Here is a 14,307-nt window from a genome sequence, read left to right as displayed (position 1 = left end):
GGAGCCGTGATTTGAACTAAGGTCTTTCTGACTCTCCAGCCCCACTCTTTGTGCTTTGCCTCCCCTTCTTTCAAGGTCCAGGGAGAAGATAACAGGCAGCTTTCAGGGTGCTAAGAGGGAGGCACTTATGCAAAGACTGCTAACACCTTCCCCAGGAAGGAAAAGTTAAGATAGTTAGCATTTGTTTCACATTTTACATTAACAGAACACTTTCAAATGTTCAATGCTTTCAATGCTCTCAATAACCCTGAGAAGCAAGAATTCTTATTTCTGTTTCCATCTGAGTTAGCCACAGCCCAGGACTCAGGCCATTTGCCCAAAGTCACTGCATTCAACTCTCATCTACCTCATCTGGCTTCAAACTCTTTCATTTTTCCACCATATCGTTTTCCATAAACATTTTACCCTTTAGGAAGTTGGGTTCTTTCTTTCCTTTGAAATGAATCAGAATCATCGTACCTTTTGTGAAGGTGAAATTTGCATGATTACAAGCATTTTTGAACGTTAGCCTGGCCATTTGGGCTTTTCTTGCCAAAGCCAAACTTCGAACCTGGGTTACGTCATTTCACCCAACGTTATATACAAGTGGATATGTACAGGTGTATAAGATGCAGTATCTGTGTAATAATGCTTAGTTTCCTTCCCTCTTATCCGAAGTCTCCTTTTGCTAGGAGACTACACTTCTCACACCGTTTCACAGATGTACAAAGAAATCCACTTGGGACTGTGCTTCCCACCTCAGGGATGCACAGCCGGGAGGGTTCATTCTATTACCCTTCTGGATCTTTCTGGCGTAAGCAGGAGTGGAATCCCACGAAGAGACTTGCTTCCTTACCCGGGCAATGATTTTCCCACCTGCATAAAGCCTGCCATTTCTCCAGAGATCTCTGCTGGATACTTTTCCTTCAACAATTCCTGCTTACTTAAAGGATACATTTGATATGCTACTATACAAGGTAATGTGATGCAGTGTTCCCAGCTCAACAGCCTCCAGGACAAAAATCACAAGAATAACAACAACAAAAGCTTCCAGGATGGTGATCAAGCCATTGGAAAAAGAACTGGGAAAATGTTATTAATTCAAAGACAAAGGAAAAATGAAATGCATTCCTAGAGAGAATGAGAAGTAGCCTACCTCCTGCCTTTTTCAGGATTTGTTTCTGATTAGAGAGAAAGTTTCTGTGTCTCTACTACTTCTGAAGATGAAATTTTTAAGGTGGAGTCAATTCCCCAAGTTAGGAAAATGGCTAGAAATCAGTGTCTCCTGACACTTAAATATTGTTAAGTGATAAGAAAACAAAAATAGGCTATTGCTCTAACTATATCTCAGGAATCTACTTCTAAAACATGGCATCATCTTTTTATTGTAAAGTAACACCCAAATGAAAGTTGAAACAATTTTCACAAAGAAGTAGCATGAGTTTCAAATTTTTACTACAACTTTAATGATTGTAATATAGTAGCAGTTACCAATTACATGTTTTATTTCAGAGATCTATCACATGGCTTCCTATACACTTTCAGTATATGTCTATGAGTATATGTATATTATATTTATAATATATTAGAGCCTGTAAGTATATAGACAACTTTTTTCTCTCAGTAAAATATGTTTTGATTCTTGAAGCTCTAGAGAACAAATCATTTACGAGGAGATAAATTCTGAGAGATCAATGTCAGTTAAAAGTTTGCAAAACAGTTCAATAACTCCATAAAGCGTGGACTTTTTATGTATTAATTCAGTTGTTGAGTATTTATTGAACCTAAACTTTGCACCACGTACTACATTTGGTGCTGAGGATACAGAGATAGTATTAATAGATTGAACCCTACTTGCTGTTTTTGTAAGTTAAAAACAGTTAATAGCAATGTAGATAGCGATTTAACATGATTTAACGTAAGTAAAACATAACCCTGGTTCTCATGGGGCGCAGTCTGGTAAGGTAAACAGCCTTACGAACAGGTGCACGTGCAGAGTGAATAATTAGAGTGGATTTTGAATGGTAGGTTCTGTATTTTTAAAAGTAGGAGCTGAATGGGTCGACCTGCAACAGATGGGTGAGGTTGCAATAGATTAGGACATTGAATAAGCGATGGAGGGGCGGGGACAGGAAAGGCAATGTATCATTTTTTAAAGGTTGGCTGTGAAGCTGAGAGCATCAGCTGTCTCTGGGGACGGTAGTGGTTCAGGATGTATTTGTTGTTTTGTTTTTCTTTTAAAGTGAGAGAGGAAGTTTCTGTGCTGAGCCGGAGGGAGCCCAGGAAGAAGGCTGTGGAGAGTGAGCCCGAAGAGGTGTGATGGGACAGTCTCTGGCGCTGAGAGATTAATTGCGTTGTGCGACGCTGTGTGCCCCGCACGTGACTTAGCAAGTGGGAGGCACACAACCAAAGGTTTCTTGAACTGGAGGAAAAACAACGCTAGGTTCTTCTATCTAATTTTGATGGTACTTTGTTCTTCTCTAGGGAAAATAGCTCATGAGAGTCAATTCTGGGGAAGAATCTTGAAATTTTATTTCTAAATGCTTAGGTAACTCATGTTATGAGGAAAGAAAGAAGGAAAGAATAGGAAACCGATATTTTAGAAAGACTTTGAACAGAGCCCAGAGCATAGTAACAGAACAGGTTGGGGTAGAAGCAGGAGAGAGAGCGGACTTTCATGCAGAAAGAACGAGCCTTGCATAAGGAGGATTCATGGGTGAAGACCTGGATGAGAAAGAGGTATTAAAGATGAAAAATAACATAAAAATGAGAGAGGCTCTTTGAAGCTCAGAGCATAATATTCTAGAAAAGGCAGTAAGAAAACTGTTAGTCCCTGATGCCTGAAAGAATGTCGCTATTAATTACTGGGTGGAATACAAAGGTCGTCCCTTTGTCTGACAGAAAGCTGATTCCTGAGATGTGTGAATGGAGATGGAGTCATGGTCCCAGTGTGCTGTGCTCTGCGAAGAAGGCGAAATGTAGAAGGAGGTTCGTAGCCTGGGTGAGTGGTGGGATCAAATTAACAGGAGAGACAGAGACAGAGACACAGGCAGAGGCAGAGGCAGAGACACAGGCAGAGGCAGAGACAGAGACACAGGCAGAGGCAGAGGCAGAGACAGAGACAGAGGCAGAGACAGAGACAGAGGCAGAGACAGAGACAGAGAGAAAGGGATCGGAGTGGTTCAAGGGTACAAATAAATGAGAAAATTCTGAATGTGTCTTTACTTAATCTGTGATTTGTTTCCAAATATTTCAGGCCAACTCAACTACTTCAGAGCTTGTCCCCCAAGGAGCACTCCCCTTAAAGGACGAAGCTTGCACTTTGTCTCCATGTGCAAAGAGCCACCAGCACTGCTCTGCTTGTAGAGGTCGGGGACCCAGCGTGGCTCTGTTTCAAGTCCAGTCTCCAACCTGACCCCGTTCTTCAGCATCCTGTCTGTTAAGACGTCGCCATGGATCTCAACTTGAAAACCACTCTGTACTTAATTTAGCCTTTGAAAAATGATCTATGGCTTTGGAAATTCTATTTACTAGGTGTCCAAGTAAGCCTCCTAATCCCAGTTTTTTTGTTTTTTTTTTTATATTGGAGTATAGTTGACTAACAATGTTGTTTTAGTTTCAGGTGTACAGCAAAGTGATTCCATCATACATTTACAGGTATCATTTTTCAAATTAATTTTCCCATTTAGGTTGTTACATAATACTGAGGAGAGTTCCCTGTGCTATATATATTTAAAATGGTCCCTGTTGGTTGTCCATTTTAAATATAGCAGCGTGATGTACATCTATACAATGGAATATTACTCAGCCATTAAAAAGAATGAAATAATGCCATTTGCAGCAACATGGATGGACCTAGAGATGATCATACTGAGTGAAGTAAGACAGAGAAAGACAAATATCATATGATACCACTTATATGCAGAATCTAAAAAAAAGGATGCAAATGAACTTATTTACAAAACAGAAACAGACTCACAGACTTAGAGAAGGAACTTCTGGTTACCGGGGGGAAGGGTGGGAGGAAGGGGTAGTTAGGGAGTTGGGAATGACATGTACACACTACCGCCAATCCCAGTTTTTTCCGTCCCCCGCACACACATCTCCCCTCTGCCGGCTCCCAGGAGACTTGCACTAGAGGTAGGTGTGCCCGCATCACCAATAAGTGTGCACAGGGCTCTGGGTGATGCCAGGTGTGTGTCTGAATTACATGTTTGTTACCACTTCACGGGGGGCCCCGTGGTGCCGCACCCACTCCCACTCTGCCTCCAGTGTTCCCTTACCTGGTCACCAACTGGAGGACAACTCGCTTTACTGGAAGTTGAAGACCCCAGACTGGTAACTCCCTGTCTCCATACCCCCGAGGTCAAAGAGCTGGTCCGGGAAACCTGAGTTATTCCTAAGGTGGACACGGACCTCCTCTCAGCCGGGGTCTGGCCCAGATCCTGATAGTGGCCATGACCAGCCGAGGGAGTTTAGCAGAGCAACTTCACCTTTCTGAGTCTCAATTCCACCAAATGTACAAAGGAGACAGTAATCCCTATGGATAGCTTTGGCATCTTAGCCATGTTACAGGTAAAATTCCCAACACTGTTTCTAGCTCAGGGAATCCACTCAATAAATGATACATAATTATTAATATTATGTTTGATGTGGCCTATATTTTCTCAATTTTTCTAGAATGTCAGTGTTCCCAAAAGACCATCTCGGTGTACGAGGAAATGGCTTATGACATGCAATACCTCAGAGTCAGTGTAACATGTAGACCAGAGTTGCCTGCTGAAGAACGCACCCAGGGCGGGTTGATGCTTCTATAGCGCCGATACCTCTCTGTCATGACGTTCTACTTAAACAATCAATAGACAAATCGGAAGACCTTAATGATTTAGCATATTATTAGCATAATGCAGTGTCTGCTTGAAAGGAGACTTTGAACTGCTGTTGGAAATTTGAAGCAAGTGATTTTTTCTAAAGGCCACTTGGTTTTTTTGGCAACTCTCCACTGACAGCATGTTACTTCTGCTTTCTTTGTCAAGCACAGAAAAACAGGAAGCACAAAATCAATTTGGACGGGAGTGGGGCGGGGAGAGAGAGCTGTTTCTAGCAGTAGAGTCTGATCCACGTTATGCGACAGGAGATCACTTTGAACTTGGCCTGGATCCCTGCCGGCTGCCAGTTTGAGCGTTGCTGGACACACAGAGAAATTCTGTACCTTTGGGGTTTCTGGCTGTCTCCCCAGGACCTGTTTTTTTTTTTTTTTTTTTTAATGCCTGTGGGGTTAATGCCTGTCCAGGACAGTGGAGTACATGAGGACCAGAAAGCCTGAGGCAAGGTCTAGCTATGCAGTGAATTAGCTATGTGACCTTGATAACGTAAATCCTCTGGCCTCTGTTCTCTGTTTCTTCACCTATGTGAGTGATACACAAGGAAGAAGAGTCTCCCATGCAAATTCCCAGCAGGGGATGTATCCTGGGAAAATGGAGGTGACCCAGAGAGCCTGGTTTGGGCTGTGGCCGGCGGGATATCTTGTGCTCAGTCAAAAGATATTCGAACTCCAATAAAAAATAGTCATGTTCCAAGACTGAACACGTGTTGGCCATCGTTTCAAGCCCTCTGGGCCGGGTGATGTGTAAGGTCTTCTTCAGGTTTATGATCTGGGCTGCACCCTCCACCGGCACCGGAAAGTGGCACCAAAGGATATTGAAGAATGTGAAACAGAGAGACTTGCCAAGTACCATTTAGCTGTGCATCATAAGAAAAGCTTGAAGTGTGTAAAAAATAAGCTTCCTTTAGTTATACTAATCCTAAAACAAAAACTAAATTAATTTCAGTTTAATTACTATTAAATCTGGGATTAATGCATGGCTTTTCAGGAATTTTTTAACATAAAATAATGGAGTGCTTTGAGAAAAATGTCTATTAGATGGTATTAGCTCCAGAATCGTTTATCATCTCCTGAGCAGCTAGAGATATACCAGACAGAGCTTCCCTTAATGGCCATTCAGCAGGGACTCAATCCATCTGTCTCCATTAAAAGAAAGAGGAAGTGTTTTATTTATAGAAGACTAAAAGTATCCATTGTTGCTTTCTTCTGAATTTTAAAATGATGAAGAAACAGAGGTTCCCAAACTCTTCGGCACAAGTAGGACTTTATCGATCATTCCTAAGTCAAGGGTATCAGAACCTAGAAAGCTTCTCAGTAAATAGATCACATGAACTTAAAGGGCTCCTTGATTCTGTGACACAGGGTGTCAAATATACAGCGACTTCCTTAGAACCTCAGAGCCAGATTAGGATTTTTTTTTTAACTTTCTGTTTTGAAATATTTATAGATTTGTAAGAAATTGCAAAGCTAGCACAGAGAGGACCTGCGTACCTTCACTCAGTGCCCCCCACCACTGGTTACCTCCTGCGTAGAGTATGATATCAAAACTAGGAAGCTGACATTGGTGTGAAGTGTGGGAATGATCCTGTCCCGTTATTGCACGTGTAGATTCATGTCATCACCACCACAATCAAGATATGCAACTCATCTATCCACAAAGTTCTCCCGTGTGGCACCCTCTGTGGTCACACTCATTTCCCTCCTCGCCAGCATCCCAAGCCCCGGCATTAATTTGTTCTCCAACTCCATAGTTTCGTCATTGTGAGAACGTTATACAAATGGAATCATACAGGAAATAACACAGTGGCTTTTTTATACTGGATTTTACTCACTTGGCATAATGTCCTTGAGATGTCTCCAAGTTGTTCCATTTCTTTTAATTTGTGTGCATTCTTTTTTTCTTTTTTTTTTTTTCTGTACGCGGGCCTCTCACTGCTGTGGCCTCTCCCATTGCGGAGCACAGGCTCTGGACGCGCAGGCCCAGCAGCCATGGCCCACGGGCCCAGCCGCTCCGCGGCATGTGGGATCCTCCCAGACCGGGGCATGAACCCGTGTCCCCTGCATTGGCAGGTGGACTCTCAACCACTGCGCCACCAGGGAAGCCCTGTGTGCATTCTTTTGTATTGCAGGTTGGTATTCCATGGAACGGGTTTGTTTAACTCTTCACCTAGTGTAGGACATTTTTGTTGTTTCCAGTTTGGAGCTATTTCAAATAAAGCTGCTATGAACAAGAATATATGGGTTTTTGGGCTTCCCTGGTGGCACAGTGGTTGAGAGTCCGCCTGCCAATGCAGGGGACACGGGTTCATGCCCCGGTCTGGGAAGATCCCACATGCCGCGGAGCGGCTGGGCCCGTGAGCCATGGCCGCTGAGCCTGTGCATCCGGATCCTGTGCTCCACAACGGGAGAGACCACAACAGTAAGAGACCCATGTACTGCAAAAAAAAAAAAAAAAATATATATATATATATATATATATATATATATATATATATATATATATATATGGTTTTTTTTCGACATAGTTTTAATTTCTCATAAATAAATGTCCAGAAGGGCAATTACTGGGTCATATGGGAAGCGCATGTCTAGTTTTGTCTTTTTTTTTGCAAACTGTCAAACTGATTTCCAACACGACTGGAGCATTTTACATTCCCACCAGCAATGTAAGAGAGATCCAGTTTCTCTGCGTCCTCACCAGCATTTGGTATTGTCACTGTTTTTTAATTTTAATTATTCTAACAACTGTGCAGTGATATGTCATTGTAGTCTTAATGGCTAGTGATGTTGAACACCTTTTATGTCCTTACTTGCTCTCCATATATATCGTCTTCAATAAAATGTCTCTTCATGGGATTTGCATTTTCTATTTGGATTTTTTGTTTGTTTTTTTCTGTTGAGTTTGAGAGTTCTCTATAGAGTCTAGATGTTAGTCCTTTAACAGATATACGGTTTGCAAGTATCTTTTCAGTCTGTAGCTTATCTTTTCATTGTCTTTTTTTTTTCACATCTCCTTTCGTTTTATTGAAAAAAATTTTAGAAAATGACAGTTAATAAAGGGCACAAGCAAACCAACAGGGATATACTAGTGGAAAACAGACAAGATAAAGCTAAAAATGCCATTGGCTTCTTTAACTGATTAAGAGCACAAAATGTAGCAGGCAGAAAGTCTCTTTTAAACAAATTAAAAATCTATGGTTTTTTCCCCCAATTCTCCCCAAGTCAGATATATACACATCCACAAAAATGGTATGTGAAGGAAAGCTGTCATGCACAGGAAGTTGTATCCTGAATTAAGGGAAACAGCTGTTGAAATGGGAATTAACACAATAAAGTCAGCAACAGGTTAGCAGTTTTAAAAACTGAGTCTTCAAATGCTGCATGGCACAAAGCTGTACCATATAAAGTACTGCTAGGTATGGAGGAGAAAGTCCATACAGCTTTTAGCAAAACTGCTTTTCCAGAAAAGCAAATCAAAACAATGCAATCAGCAGACCAGAGAGGCTATAGCTAGATATCAGAGCTACAACTTATCATAACTGAGCTAGAAAATTATACTTATCCAGAATGGACTAAAATTTCAAGACAAAATGGACACTTTTTACATTTCTTACTTTATCCATATTAAGTTCTCTGATTCTTTCTCCCTCACCCTTTAATTCAGCGTGATCCAGCCAAAAGACGGCTGCTTTTAGAAGTGGCTGTTTTATTTTGCTTACAGTGGCATGACTGTCATGAAGCCTGGCTATTTCAGGCTCATACGCATCCATGACCAGTGTCCCGCTGTGGTCAAAAAACTTGGCAATGGACTTGGTGAACTTGGCTTCCCGTTGCTGCTTTGTTCTTCCACTGATGAAGGTCAGCTTCAGAGTGTATTTGTCATTGAACCTTTTGAGACTGGACGACAGTTACCAAATGTCATCAGGATCCACCCCTGTGGGATCTTTCCTTGGGGCCACAAGAAAGATGCTCTTCTCCTTATATGAGGGATGAACGGTCAGGATCCCCATCATCACAAAATAGGATATAACGCACAAAGCCAAAACAGGTTTGGACTCTGGAAAGGGGTGCGTATAGTCCCAAATCAAAGCCACTATGGCGAAGAAACAGGAGATGGTACAGACGGTGAGGCGACGGTCAGTGAGACCGCAATTCTCCACATACCTGTACTTTTCCAGAAGTACCTTTTTGGCAGAGTCATCCAAAGAATTTTTCACAGCGGATCCATCCCATTTGTCAATTTTTACAGGCTTATCATCAATCTTCCACTTATCCAGCAAGCTGCTGTGGCTACTGCCTGTTCCACAGCTGGCCACCGCCAGCCCTACTACTGCCACCACCGGTTCTCCCGCGCTGCGCAGCTGTCACTGCCATCTTGCTTGCCTCTGCGTCTCCCTCCCCTCCTACTTGTCCCCTTTTCATAGCCTTAACACGGTCTCCTGCAAAGCAAAAATTTTAAACTTTGATTTACCTTTTTTTTTCTTTTATGGATCAGTTTTTCACATGTGAGAACTCTTAGTGCAGCTCTAGACCATGAGGTTTTTTCCTTATGGGTGTCTAATTGCTCCAACACCATTGGTTGAAAAGGCTTTCCTTCCTTCACTGCATCACTTTTGCACCCTTGCTAAGAATCAGTTGGGTGTCTTTGTGTGGGGCTATTACCTCATCCTCTAATCTCTTCCACTGACTCTAGTGTTTATCCTTCACTGAAACTATTCAGTCTTGATTACTGTAACTACATAATAAGCTTAAAACTGGGTAGACTGATTCTTCCCACCTTCTCCTTCTTTTTCAAAATTGTTTTAACTACTATAGTTCCTTTGCCTTTCCATATATTATTTTGGAATAATATTTTCTATAGCTACAAAAAAATCTTGCTCTGAATTTGATAGGAATTGCACTAAACCAGGATATCAGCTTAGGGAGAATTGATTTCTTTATTATGTAGAGTCTTCCAGTGTATGAACAGATATTTCTTCCCATTTATTTATATCTTCTTTGTTTATTTTTTCATCAGTGTTTTGTAGTTTTCAGCAAGTAAGTCTTCTACATGTTTTGTTATCTTTACACATATGTATGTTCCCACTGTTTTGGGAGGTATTGCAAATGGTATTATATTTTTAATTTCAGCCTGCACGTGTTCATTGCTAGCATATAGAATACAATTGTTTTTCATCTGTTGATCTTGTATCCTGTGACCTTACTGAATTCAATTATTCTAAAATTTTTTTTTGTAGATTCCTTGGGGTTTTCTGCATATAAAATCATGCCATCCATGAATAAGGAGGGGTTTACCCACTTCCTTTCCAATTTGTACATCTATATTTCTTTTTCTTGCCTTATGAAGTGATTAGAACTTCTAATATTACATTTGATAACAGTGGTGAGAACGGTCATCCTTGCTTTTTCCTGACCTTAGGAAGAAAGCATTCAAATTTTTGCCATTAAATATCATGTTAGTTGCAGGTTCTTTGTAGCTGTTCTTTGTCAAGCTGAAGAACTTACCATCTGTTCCTAGTTTTCTGAGATTTCAATCATGAATTAGTGCTGAATTTTGTCAAATGATTTTCCTGCATCAATTGATAGGATTACATGATTTTTGTGTTAATATTGGTGGACTGCCTTATTGCCTTCTAAATACTGAATCAGCCTAGCATTCCTGGAATAAATCGCATTTGACCAAGGTATAAAATTCTTTCTGTATATTGCTGAATTATATTTACTAATGCTTTATTAGGGATTTTTTGTCTATATTCATGAGTGCTATTGGTCTATAATGCTTTTTGTTTTGTTTTGTTTTGTTTTGTTTTGTACTGTCTTTGGTTTTGGTATCAGGATAACACTAGCTTCATAAAATGAATTTGCAAGTGTTTCCTCTTTTATTTTCTAGAAGAGATTGTGTAGCATTGGAGCTAATTTTCCTTTAAATGTTTCATAGACTTCTCTAGTGAAAACATTTGGTCTGGAGATATCTTTTTTGGAAGGTTTTTAATTACAAATACAATTTCCTTAATAGTGGCAGAGCTATTCAAATTATCTAGTTCACATTGGGTAAGTTGTAGTAGTTCTTGCTTTGGAGGAATAGGTCCATTTCAGCTAAGTTGTCAAATGTGCATATGTATGGTTGTGAACAGTGTTTTCTTATTACATTTTTGAAGTAGGGTCTGTAGTGATACTCTGTGCTTCACTCCTGGCGTTATTAATTTGTGTCTTCTATCTTTTTGTTCTTTATCACTCTTATTTGATAATTTTATTGACTTCTCAAATAAACAGGGTTTTGTTTCATTGATTTTCTATATTTTTTTCTATTTTCAACTTCCTCGATTTGTGCTTTTTATTATTTCTTTCCTTCTGCTTGCTCGGGTTCATTTTGATTTTCTATTTCTAGGTTCTTTAGGTAAAAGCTTAGATGATTGATTTAGGACTTTTCCTCATTGCTCATGTAGGCATTCAATGCTATCAAGTTCCCTCTCAGCAACTGGTTTACCTGTGCTCCACGAAATTTGCTGCTATTCTGTGCTTTTATTTTTGTTCACTTAAATGTAATTTTAGTTTACCCCTCAGACTTCCTGGTTGAGCCATGGCTGAGTTAGAAGTGTGTTGCTTGGATTCTAAAAGTTTGAAGATTTTCCTTCTACTTTCTGCTTTTGATTTCTAGTTTGATTCCATCACGGTCAGATATCACCCTGTCCATGGGATTGGGCATCTTACTACAGCCCAGAGAATGTCTCCTCTGGGACACAGCAGTGGTGGAGAAGCAGCCATACTTCATTCTGTGGGGTTTGGCCAGAGGAGACTGGTTATTGCCTAAAAGATTTTCTGTCTTTCTAGACGTCTCCTTTTTTGGTCATTTGGCTAGAGAGAGAGCAGGACTTTTATTGGGACTTTTTTTTTTTTTTTGTCTGCGCCCATTGGCATTTCCAGGCTGTAGCTTCTCCAGCATCCTGTCTGGGGCACATGAGGCAGAAAGAAAAGCCAAGAGGTTCCACCTCCACATTGTCCTTTGGGTCCTGGTGGTCCCAGTCAGCCTGACTTCTTCTCTCACCTGTCAGAGTCTTCTTACACTTGTTATACATGTTACGTCCAGGGTTTGTAGTTGTATTTAGTGGCAGGAATATAGAAATGTATTTCTACTCCATCTATCTGGCAGCAGACATCCCCTCAAATCAGAGGTATTTAGCCAAAATTTTTCACATTTTTGAACTGATTCTTCTTGAACCTTTAGACGTATTTTCCATGTGCTCTCTGACCAAATTATATCAGGGTATAATAAGTGTAAGAGAAAATTGTTTTCATTATGAAAACTGTGATAACCAAAAAAAAAAAAAAATTCAGGAAATATATTTTACTTTTTTCAATCAAGCATTTCTATAGGCAGCAGAACCCCCAACAGAAAGTGTTCTTTCCATTGCTTATATCGCTCCTACTTTAAATCAGAAAGACAGGCGTGTAGGAGAAATGAGCTGTTTTAGAAAATTTATGTTTCTTTTGGGGGCCAAACTTATACCAGACAGTAACTCAAAGACCCAAAAGAAATTGCTCCAATAAATAAAATGTGTATTTTGCCTGGATAATATAGTCTAAATATATCGCCATTTTTGAGTAGCATAAGGAAAATGTAAAGAGACTTTCCTGCAAAGGACAGTTCTCACATAACAACAGCTAACATGTGACCAGACTGAAACTGACTGACACTATACCCGTGACAGTGGTGTAAGTCTCACTTGACTGCCAGTATCGGTGTCTTAGTGGCAAGGCGTCTACATTTCCGCTTTCCTGGATTTCTAATTGAAAAGGAGATTGGAATCCAAATGAATGTTTTGGCAAAACCGTATCTACATGATAATGAGCATAGGTATTCATTTGTGGTCAGGCAGTTGAGTATCATTTAGATTAAGATTAAACTGAGAAGTCTACAATGTGATTTTGTACTTAACTTTTCCCTCCTAGACACTGCTCTGCACGACTAGCTGGTTCTAGAATAAATACTTTGAAAAGCTTTAGAACTAGATACTCACAATTTTTCATTTTTAATTATTCATGCTTCTTTTACATAATTATCGTTCCCACTGGTTTGGATGGATCTGAATTAATCAGATACGTCTAATACCAAACTAATTACTTAAATCATAACAAGATACCGTTGTATACAATAAAATACAACTTTTTCTTCTATGATTTGGTGGTAAAGTCAGTAAAAGCCCTTTTTTGTTCTGGGAGGTCTCAAAATAATTCAGACCAAATCTGCAGCATCTGTCCTCCTTAAGAATTCCTTGTTAAACTTATTCAAGGTTCTTAATAGCACATTGTCTATAACTTAATTTGCTATAAGCAGATGACAATGATTCACTTCCTTTCAGAAAAGTAATAAAATTAAGGCTAGATAATTAAAAATTAGACAATAATGCACATACTAACAAACGCTAGCAGACCACCTTATCACCTGCGGAAATAACACAGAGTAAGTATCAAACTATTTTCTTTTGTTTTCTTATAAATAAATCATAAGGTCTGTAAGAGGTAAAGCATTTTGCTGTTTGCAACTAGATCACCCTGGGACCTTTTGCGAGCAGTATGAAATGGATCTATTAAATTCCCAGACTTCAACTTCCAGCTGCATTTCCTAATTAAACAAGATGAGATGCAAGCATGTTCCGTCGTGTGAATGCTGCTGGGTCTTGTGATGGGTTTTCCGTGCACACATCACCCGACCAAGCCTCACGTTCCCTCTCAGTGACCATAGCTCTGAGAATCTCAGTCTTGTTATTGTTGGAGTGTACGTATTATTATCTTGTTTCACATTCTTCCAATAAGTAAACTCCAGAATTGGAAATAAAGTCAAGTTCTGCTGATTCCAGCTCTGCCTGTTATGCTGAGTCTATGTTAGCCATAAACTGGAAACAGTTACCATGCTCTCTGACAGCAAAAGCAGCAAAGATGCTCGGCTGTGTCACTCCTCTCCCAAAACGGTTTTAGAAAATTATGAACACGTTGATAATTATTATAAGAGTACTTTTATTTTAATAAAAGGAAAAACTAACCACTTGTGGGTTTTAGTGTGGTTGGTGAGGAGTCTGTTCTGCTCCTGAGCAGGTCTGAGCCACAGATAGCAGTTCCCTTGCATTCGTGGGTGTCTCCCTCACAGCACCTTTTTCAAATGCCAAAGCCCTGCCTGCTTTCTACATCCAATGTTTGCAAAAGAACAGAGACAACTGCTTCCACCCAGAACACATCCACCAGCAGGAGGTTCCAGCATGGTTAGCAAGGATGGAACCCTCACCTGTACCCTGGGAGAAGCGCAAAAAAATTTTCATTCTAAGAAAAAGAGCTGACTTTGCGTGAAGCTGAGTCGTAAGCTCCAACCCCCTCTCTTTGTGAAATAAACTTGAGAGCTTGTAGGCCTTTCCAAGAGGGGCATCCTTGACCAACTCTGCCCAGAGTGA

The 14,307-nt window shown here is 40.2% G+C and overlaps 1 pseudogene; it reads right to left on the bottom strand.

Annotated features, from left to right (window-relative positions):
- Positions 1-8,436: 8,436 nt before the first annotated feature.
- LOC132413396 (signal peptidase complex subunit 2 pseudogene) lies at positions 8,437-9,253 on the bottom strand (annotated as a pseudogene).
- Positions 9,254-14,307: the final 5,054 nt, after the last annotated feature.

The sequence above is a fragment of the Delphinus delphis genome, chromosome 17, assembly GCF_949987515.2.
Source record: "Delphinus delphis chromosome 17, mDelDel1.2, whole genome shotgun sequence".
Classification (NCBI taxonomy): Eukaryota; Metazoa; Chordata; class Mammalia; order Artiodactyla; family Delphinidae; genus Delphinus; species Delphinus delphis.
The sequence above is the reverse complement of the archived record's forward strand: the minus strand, read 5'-3'. Positions and strand labels throughout refer to the sequence as shown.